The sequence below is a fragment of the Coenobita brevimanus genome, chromosome 71, assembly GCF_032717465.1.
Source record: "Coenobita brevimanus isolate Jiangsu-jjx chromosome 71, ASM3271746v2, whole genome shotgun sequence".
NCBI lineage: Eukaryota > Metazoa > Arthropoda > Malacostraca > Decapoda > Coenobitidae > Coenobita > Coenobita brevimanus.
In genome coordinates, this window is record NC_137024.1 from 58,932,661 (window position 1) to 58,942,676 (window position 10,016).

Genomic DNA, 10,016 nt, shown 5'->3' on the forward strand with positions numbered 1-10,016 from the left:
TGCACATTTCTATAGTTTACTGTAAAAAAAAAAAAAAAATGACTTCTAATGAAGATGCACTGTACAATTAAAAACTATGTTAAACAAAATGTAGCATTGTTGTTCCATTCTGAGTTTGGACTGAAAAAGCCAGCAACAATCTTGTTAATCTATAGCCAAACTATCCACACAAGTCGGCATTCTAGGTGGCATATGAGACTTCACAACACCTCTTTTTTAAGTGATTTACTGTGCATATTACACTTTAACATCTTCTTGTCCGGTATGCCATGTTTCCCTTTGATTTCGATGATGTACTTTCAATCTTATTCTTGTTATTCCCAGATGGTTTTATTTAGCTATCGACACACTTTTTGACCTGATGTGCTCATACAACACATTTGTTAACACTACCACCAATACAGCTCCTTCCTACAGCTGAATAAAATCATGTGGAAGGACTGTACCAAGCTAAAATAGAAAACCCATTGCTGGATGGAAAAGGATGAATAATTTCAATATCTGCACAGTTTACACGGATAATAAATATGAGGATGCTAACAGCGTTGTGCAGAATATACTGCAAAGAAAGATGTGTTATGAAATCTCCAAAGCCACTTGAATACAACAAACTGATTCCACATACCCAAGACACTACTGTGGATGTCAGTATAATTAACACTTACTAGAAATAATAATAATAATAATAAAAATAATAATGATAATAGTAATAATAATAATAGTAATAATAATAATATCTGTAGCAGTATTAATGATTACACAACTTTGGTAAAAAGGACAACAGAAAAGAAACTATATCATGTCTGTTCTAACTTGACAAAGATCTCTAACACTTTTCAGCTCAGTTGATAACCATGTGTAGTCAGATTGGAAAGGTGATCTAACTAGTAACCAAAGAGACTCATCAATACCTCATATGTGAGGCTCATCAAATTTCAAACAACCACAACATAGTATTCAAGTTGCTGGAGTGGCCTAGTTTCATCAGACGAAAACAAACCAACTACAAGTAATAGGTATGATAATGAAACAATACTAAGGCACTTGGTAGACATCAGGAAGGGCATCCGGTCATAAAATGCTACACGCTCCAATCCAAAAGTCCTCTATCCAGGGGCAACGCCTTAGCCCTTCAGGGATACCTGGCGTAAAACCAAATTATTTTTATATTTTTATAAGCCTAGCCATCAGTTTACATCTTGATGTAAATAGAGTCTTACTCAGACACACATCACAATCATCACCACACATGCAAACATGCAGAGGCAGTGCTGAGGTCCTTTTAACACAAAAGATCTGTCAACTCTCTCTTAGCTGCATAAATCATCTGGTATTAGCAGGAGCAGCATACTAATGTTGTCCTGACCATGAGAGGCTTAATGGTGACAGTATTAGCACTCTCAGCATCCTACAACTCATCCTCAGCCGAATAAAATTGTCTGATATTAGTTGGAACAAAAATACTAAAAAAGACATGACATCTTCTGGTCAAAACTCAAAAATGGAACACAGTTATGGATTAATAAATAAGCAACTTGAAAAATACACAAACTATCAAACTAAAAATTAAATGGGCTTTGGCATATATGAAGAGGATTCCTAGATCTATGGCAAGAAGGTACATTGTGTTGACCATATTGCAAGTTTAGCACACACTCATTAGATGGTGATCGATGGCAGCCTAATACAGTACAATGGTGACCAACTCTTTCACTACAATCATGTATTTAATTTAGTTTATTCTTGCTCCCTGCAAAATGGTTTTATTCAGCTACAAAAATCTCTCATACTGATGGGGTTAACACAGGTTATATCTAACCCCTCAAGTCCAATCTCTCTCCTATGCTGAATAAAATTGTCTAGAGATGGCAAGAAGTATGTGAAAATTATATTATCAGATTAAACGGCGAAGAGATGATGATTAATTAAATGGTGATCTAACTGAAGGCACTACCTACGAATGGAACCCCACTGATTGCACCACATTTAAATGACAGTACCCATTATTGCACTATGAGTGCTATCTAATACCAGTTACATGAATATGATGATGAGAATAACCATATATTTTGGATGTTAGTGCAGTGATAAGTTGCTTACATTCTATAAAGGGAACCTTAGAGCAACAAAGTAAGCAAGCAGAACATTCTGACAGGTCTGGTTTGCATGCTTACTGCATGTCCCCAGAGGAAGGCAAAACCCAAAGCAAGGTCATAAATTTCTGCCAAACTACCACCATCCACTGGGTATCTACTACATATAATATTGACACAGGACAGTAACTTGAAGATTCTGGACTTAAAGCCTAATTGAAGACTTAGAATGACCTTGTACAGAGAACTCAAATCTAACCCCTTCAGCCTGATGAAAACTTTATTCCCATTTCTAGATTATTTTCCTCAGCTGATGGGACACTCTTTGAACTGGAGGAGTTCAATATAATATGAACCTTATTAATCCCCTTCACTATAAAGTGACTATCCTAAGTTGAATAAAATAATAATAAAGTGGGAAAAAAAAAAAAAAGAAAAGACGAGGCTAATCCTTTTACTACCAATAAAATTTTTTCTTTCTGCTACTTCTAAATTTTATTTAGCTTAGGGAGAAATATCTGGTGATGAAGAGAGAACCAAGACTGTTTCTAACACCCTCTCTAAAAAAATGGTCTATCCCAAGCTGAATTAACATGTCTGGAAATGGGAGCAATAAAATTTAAAATATGTCATATGGATTCATAAGATTAAGGTGGAGAGTTCTCAAGAGGCCAAAGTAAAAGAACTTAAAAATATTACTACCCTTGTACTGGAAAAAACTGGCAGATGTACAGGTTGATTAGTGAATATTGACCTTCCTTTATGAGCTGTCAGTAAAATCATTACAAAAAAACTTAGGAACTAAAATTAATACAAAATACAGACTAAGATACAAGTGCTGTTTTATCATACAACTCAGACACACCATGAAATAAAATACAACAGTCTCATTACACAAATCATGTAGAGAATGAAACACGGTGAGGCGTGAGATGGTGGGCAAGTGGTTGGAGATGTGAGCTGTTGCTTGAAAGGAGACAAGCGTAATCCCAACTTGGGGAACAGTTTGATTAAATTTCATTAATGCAGAGTCTACTGATAATTCACATGACCCACTAACACATTACAAATAAACCTCCGCTAATACTACCAGACCAGTCCTGAATACAACAGTCCTGGCATGAATTTAATATGGATGGTGGGTGTTAGTGCTAAGTGGTGACATGTGAAGGTATGTAGCATACAGAAGGACTGGTAGTCCTCCACGAATGGATTATCAAATCTAAACCTGGAGTCGGATACATAAAAAACTGTACGTCCCTTCATAGTCAAACAATAGTAAAATACAAAGATCATTGCATTATACAATTCACATATTTCAGAGAAATCACCTACAGACTAAAAAGAAAAACTCCATTCTGCCAGACTTATATACTCAGGTTAAACCACAAGTCATCTTATCATACAAATTAACAAGACTAAAATACAACACAAAATGGTTTCATTATACGAATCACACAGTATAAATGACAATTCTCATCCCATTGTACTTATAAAACACAGTACATACTGGACATACTCATACTAAACACAAAAATACAGCAATTCTCAACATTTCAAGACTGCCTCATACATATCAATACACACCTTCCACAGCATTTATCAGCTGGACCAACAACATTACCTCATGCAGTGAAAACATTTACACATGTAATATAAATCTGTGATGTTGATCAATTTTATCTCATAAAAATGCTGCAGTATGAACTTATGCGAAAGAGATTCAGGGTTAAAACAGTTTTCTAATTATATAAAAGATATGTTTGATGATTAAGTAATAACTAAGTAACTGTGAAAACTGCTATGTGTCATTTGTAGCTCCTTCAGTCCAATGACAAATTTTCTGTTTTTGTTTAATTTTTAAAGGCCCCAACATGCTTGCATTTGTCGACCTTGGTCACCTAATAGCGGCTCTCCATGCTGCTTGATCTCTGGCATCTTCCCTATTCAGTCCCTTATCCCTGAGGTCACACTCAATGACCTCGTCCCAGGTCTTTTTTGGTCTACCTCTCACAACCCTTTCCCTAACATTAACACTTCTCACTTTCTGCATCCAATTATCATCCCTCATCCTCTTTACGTGCCCAAACCACCTCAATCTACCTCTCCTCATCAAAACACCAATACACTCCAGTCTCATCCTACCTCTCAACTCTTCCATCGTAAACATAGCCCCTCCAGGCCTCGCACTCAAGGACGCACTGCACATCCACCTAATTACAGTATAGCCATTTCTGTACGTTTGAGCCTGCGAATATCCTCTTCCTTTACTGCCCAGGTCTCACAACCATACAGCATTACACTCCTAGCACATGCCGGATACAAAGATCCCTTAGCACAGAAGGAGAGCCCTCTCAATGTTAAGAGAGGTGACAGCTCTCTGAACTTCTTCCAATCACTCCTCACTCTAGCCACAGAGTTAGCTCCATCCCCAACTCCAGCACATAACATGTCTCCCAAATAACAAAACTCTTCAACACATAAGACTCATTCACCGGCAAGATCAGTCCTTTCACACCTGACAATCTCCACATGCTCTCCCTGACATACCTTACACATGAAATCAGCATTAACTTGCAGTTTACCTCTAATACCACTGTATGTTTTATTCTTACCATTTCCAGATGATTATATTCATTCAGGAATAGACTTTTTGAATTAGTGGTGTTAAGAAATAGCCTTCACTGACCCCTTTCAATATGAGAAATCCTCCCTAAGCTGAATAATATTGTGTAGAGGCAGCAAATATGGAATAATATGCTTGTCATCGCACTGAAAGAGTTGATACACTCTTGGTGGTGTTAGTAATGGCTTTGGGTGCTACACTAACATATCAAGTTCTGTTATGTTTAATAATTGTTTTGTAAGCATGGGTCTTAACCCTTTAACTACAATGATGTATTTAATAGTTCACTTTTGCCTGAAACAGATAAAACTGCTCTAGTAAAGAAGGAGTTAATGATGGCTATATCTAACCCCTTTAATTCCAAATGTCTTACGAGCAGACTAATACCATCAATGGCAACAAAAAAATGACAAGAAATTTATCATTGGATCCAAGAGGTGAAACTCTGCTTGTCATACAATTTAATGGAAGTAATTGGCATATGCATTCAAAACAGTAAATATCAATAAAGTACAAGTAATAGATTTGGGGCCACACACTTCTCAGCTAAGAAGTGATTCTAGCACCTCATCCTTTGGTTTATTTCGTTCAAGATTATTACACCTCATTATTCCTTTGTCTGCTGTATGTGCCTTTTTTTTAAATAAAAACACAGCTTGCATATATAACATATTAGAGAAGATTGATGCACCACATTCAGCATTAATCTGGTAAGGAATTGGTGCTAGACTCTACTATGCTAATGAGAAGATGTACCCTATTGTGATAAAATTCAAGTTCCCCAGCCTGTAGAGAGGAGTACTTAATTCTGAGACATATTCCAGGTGGCACAGGAGATTTCACGGCACCTTTTCCTTAGAGATTTACTTTCCTTGCATCAGTAACATTGGAAGGGATATGGAGGTGTTGTGTGGGGAATAAATAACTCAGGTAAAGGTGTTATGAAATCTCACAGAGCCACAAAAAACATATGCCTTACTTTCCATTAACATTACTCATCATTATTACATCAATTTCCATCCAGCATGACCAGCTCAGTGGTGATACTATTGGTTAACAACGTAACTCTGAACTGAGTACTGTATTGTTTGTGTGCACAGGGATGTGGTGGTCTAGAGGTTTGAGAATTAGTCTGCTGTCTGAAAGAACCTGGTATCAATCCCAGGCTGGGGCAATGAGCAGTTTGATTAGACAAATTTATTCAATGAGACATTTCTGATCTTCCACAAGATCCACCAACATGTCACAAAGGACCCCTGCCAAGGTCATCACACCAAATCTGAATGAGACTGCTCTAGCAGGCATTCAGTATGGAAAGTTGGCATTAGCATCAATGTGGTGGCATGCAAAGGTGTGTTTGTCCTAAGGAATGAGCTGTCATGTCTATACACCCCCTCAAAAACAAGGAACAAAGTAATCTTCGTCATGCTATGTTTCCTTGAACTGAGTACCCTAGTGTTTGTGTGCAGGTCACTGAGGTAAAGCTAATAATCTTCATGGCACTGTTGTGATTGCTGTTGTGAGCAGGTTTGGGAGAATTGTGATACATGGCAGGAACACAAGTCCATACAGGCAGTCCTCATTAAATGTCAATGATGGATCTCAAAATAATGAATATACAGTATATATATATATATATATTTAAATATATAACTGGTACTGCACACTGAGAGAAACCTGAATATTTATGTCATAGGCCGCAGTGGAACTTTCTTAGACAATTTATATATATATAATTATATATTACTGTGGACTTAACAGTTAAATAGAACATCAAAAGACGACACAACAAGGACTTTCTGTACTACACAAGTTCCGGCAAGGGACTAAAACTACAAAATATGAAACTGTACAGGAAAAGATAACATACACGAGATTCCTATTTTGGTACTAATGGGAAATATGAACAAGAGCTGACCCATCATGAACTACAGTATTTAATGATATGTCACTCAACATACACAAGCCACAAGTGAAGCTCATGGCATTTCATAACAACCCTTCATCCATGAGTGAAGAAGTGTACTCATTATTCTCAAAGCTGTATTCTCTGTGGCTTTGGATATTTTGTAATGCTTTTCTTTAGTGGTGTATTTTTGCACATTACATCTCATTATCCTGCAGTATGCTACTGATGTAAATTAGGTGGATATTAAAACAATTAACACGGCATACACGATAATGTTATAATGAATATGCAAAATAAATCGCAAAGGAAGAGGTAGTACAAATCCTCCGATGCCACCTCAAACATGGCTCTCAATATCATGGGCTGCTGCATCAGAAACCCACATACACACACATATTAGTATTGTCTTCTAGCAATCCTTCTACCCTGTCTAAATTCAACAAACTTTAACAATGAGTAACTTTAGATCGTATGCTAAAATCTTGAGCCTGGAAAAAGCAAGAAAGTTTCAAGATGAAAAATTCCCTGGAATACAGTGAATTTTCTGGGGACAACACAGGCAAAAAACTGGTGACACAGTTGTCGCTATCTCACATCATTCACAAAAATGCTTCTGCTAACATTAGAAGACTAAGTGAGATTATTGTCACAATGATCCAGTCTCAAAAAATCCACCATTTTGATCATCCACTTTTGACAATTCATAGTAAAAGATCCACAGTTTTCTTAGTCAGAGGAAGCAACTGAAACAGTCAGTCCTTTACTCTAGTTTGTCCACCTTAACTTGGCAGAGGTATCTGCCCTTTTGCAGCTCATCTCCTATACTTTGGTGGCAGAAAAAGATGATACAACAACTCTACATCCTTTCCATAGTACTTCTCCATGATGGGCACCAGGTTCTAATGTTAACTTCTTTTCATAGCTCAGCATTCAAAACATAGAGATAGCAATTTTTGGCCAAGTTAAAGTGGAGTAAGTATAAGACAAAGTTGCTGAACATTCCTAAAAAACTGAGTGAAGGAGTTACCTAAGTTTACCTCCTAGGAATTGAACCGAGGCCCATCAAACAGATAATTTTTTATGCGTGGAACGTTAACTTTTGCTGTAGGAGGGAGAATGAATGTAAGGTCAAGGATAAAAGTTCGCCTAACATTTCACCTCATCTAGGGGTGTTGTAGATGCAGTGTATCAACAGGAAAACTTTTGTCCCTGACAGTATTGGGTTCCATCGTAACAAAATGAATCTCAAGGCTCTTATGGGGTAAAATGGGACAGGTGGTGACTGGTGGTAAAGAGGTTAGAATGTGCACAAGTTCAATCCCCAAGAGATGTCTTGAGGCTTGTCAATCATGTAATGCCACCAAAGGGAACAGGCTGTCATCTACCCTTAAATGTACAAGCAGTCCTTGTTGTAAGACAGAGATATGTTCCAGAATGCTGCAACTTTTTCCTTATAAATGAGACTGTAAGATGGGAGGGTCTGGCATATCAACTTGACAGGTAAAAGAAGTACTTTGATGGGGAATACTTTTGTATTTTATCATGGACTTGACAGGAAAAAAAATAAAAAAAAATAAAAAAAATAAAACAAGGACTTGCTGCATTGCAATATGTCAGCCTACTTTCTGGTCCCTACACCTCAATGGGGGGACAGGCTCTTATCATTACTGTTTTGACCAGCTTTAGCCAGCAAGGAAGAAGCACCACTGGTAGGAAACTGAGAACTGACTGGGACTAGCGATCACACTGCATACGAGACAGAACCTCCCAGAAGCTTATTAGTCATGTTGGCTTCCCTATAACTTTGTCTATCATCCATATCTTAGTTAAAAAAAAAAAAGACCTGTTTCCTGCCTACAGATGGGGTGACATAAGATCCACAATACAGTACAAGGAGGAATTTCATTTTTTTTTTGTAGAATAGTTAGTTCAGTGTACTATAAATAATGGGAGAAAAAAAATCATGGAAAAATGAAGTTTCTTCTATACATGGAGGAAAAAAATGCAAACTTAAAACTGTTTTGTATGGTTCAATCACTACTCAAGGACTATAATTATGGTTAAAGGAATAAAGAACAAGTGATATACAGTATAATGAAGATAATTACTGTTCCCTGTCAAAAGCTTAACCGTTTGACTTCAGAATATGAATTTTGTCATTTACTCTGACTATCACCATATGATTTTATTCATCTGAGAAAACAAAAAGGTTGAAAACTGTTTCAATGTAAGTTTTGGCCAAAAACCAATCCCCATGAATCCAAGTGATGTACCTTTTTGTTTAATCATGTTCCTACCTGATGGTTTTACTCACTTTATGAAAGGCCTCTAAAACCTAAGGGGTTCATTAATACATATTTAAGTCCTATTCAAAACTTCGTCCTAAGCAGAATAGTTATGAGATGACAAGAATTAAATAATAAATACAGATGGAAGGGGTTCAGAACTGTACATTCCAATATTCCAGGTAACTCCACCTATAAGAATCCCACTGGAGCTAAAAGGTTAACTCAGGGCTGTATTGTAGGTGGCACAGATGACTTTGTAGCATCTCTTCCTTAGTGATTAATTTTGAATATTACATCTCCAAATTCTCACGCATTTTTATTACATCTCAGTATCAACATAGTCTGTATCAGTGACATACTAGAGGATATGTTGTAACAGGCAAAGTAAATAGCCGAGAAAGAGGTGCTATAAAATCTTCAAAATGCCACCCAGAATAAGTCTGAGTTGTTCTGTCTTGTGTACAATGCATCTCCAGACCAGGACGGCAAGGCAAATTCTATCACAAGTGTACAATAGGCAGGACGGACAAGGCAGCTCAGAGATTTAACAGTCCTTGTGAATAGTATCTCCTGAGTGCCTGGGTGGGGAAAAATAGAGAAAACTTGGTACTGCGCTGGGTATCTCATTCAGTGTCTCCTTATGGTCTGACACCTACTGTGGTTTACTGATTCAAGACCCTCCAGCTAGATGTGGCCCATAAGAGTTTAAACCAAAGGAATGACTGAGATTTATTGCTCACATAATGCTACTTATGGATGAGTGATCGGTCACTCTTACTTCAATGTCTACAATAAGCTGCCAAACCCCAGAACCATATGCTTCTGATGGGGGAATACAGGATGAAGCAACAGAAATTCAGAGACAGGTTTCTCAGCTTGACTGTGCATCGTGAGCATGACTGATGTACACTGTACTGAACTTCATTGAGCACATTTTTCATCACTTATATTCACATTTCCTACTCTATGATTTATTGCCACCAAAAAACACACGTGCTTCAATTATGAAGGAAATCTGCAACTACAGTACATTTTTTTCTACCCTGACAAAGATCTTTAGCCTTTCTCTCTTCAGGTGTTCGGCCAAGTGTAGTAAGACT